This window comes from Montipora capricornis, chromosome 6 (assembly GCF_036669925.1).
Source record: "Montipora capricornis isolate CH-2021 chromosome 6, ASM3666992v2, whole genome shotgun sequence".
Classification (NCBI taxonomy): domain Eukaryota; kingdom Metazoa; phylum Cnidaria; class Anthozoa; order Scleractinia; family Acroporidae; genus Montipora; species Montipora capricornis.
This window is the reverse complement of record NC_090888.1, coordinates 36,703,459-36,704,156: the sequence shown is the minus strand read 5'-3', so window position 1 is coordinate 36,704,156 and position 698 is coordinate 36,703,459.

Here is a 698-nt window from a genome sequence, read left to right as displayed (position 1 = left end):
TTGAAATTTCAGTTGATCGTCTTCGATATCGACATTCAGTCCTAGCCTATCGATCTCTTCATTTATATACATGAATTTTAGATTATATTACAACAGCTTTATACGCTGAATATTTGCAATAATATGGATTGGATCAGTAGAGCGGATTTAAGATTTTATTCAATGGGGACTAAGATAGTTACAGACTTATTCGGCGGAGGAAGACTTCGCCGACAGGACTCGGCTTCGAAGGAGTTTGTTGAAACCTTCCTCCAGTCCAAAGTACATTTGTACGAGAAACTTCAGATCGTTCCCTCTCTGGCTTTCCGTTGGCAGGGGCTTAAGTCCTTGTCTAGAAACAAATCGGTGGCCTCCTTGCAGTTTAGCGACGGTTTTGGTTGGGGACGGTGATGGGTGAAAGTTCAGTAATGTTTATACAAATTATTGCTACTAGAGAATGAATGTTCACACGAAAGGAATTTAAATCTGGGAACTTTTCCCTCTAGAGACCACATCGATAACCTACAGAGGATTAAAAAAACGAGATACTACAACAGATACAGTAGTAACAAATTAAAAAGTTGATACATTTTTGGGTTTTAAACTTTAAGTTTGGCGCCAAAACCGGGTTACCCGCGGCCGGCAACTCTCTGGCTTATTTTCGCAAGGCAAGACTTTAGCTGAGAAATTATACACTAAATAGCTTGTTCTTCGTCGAA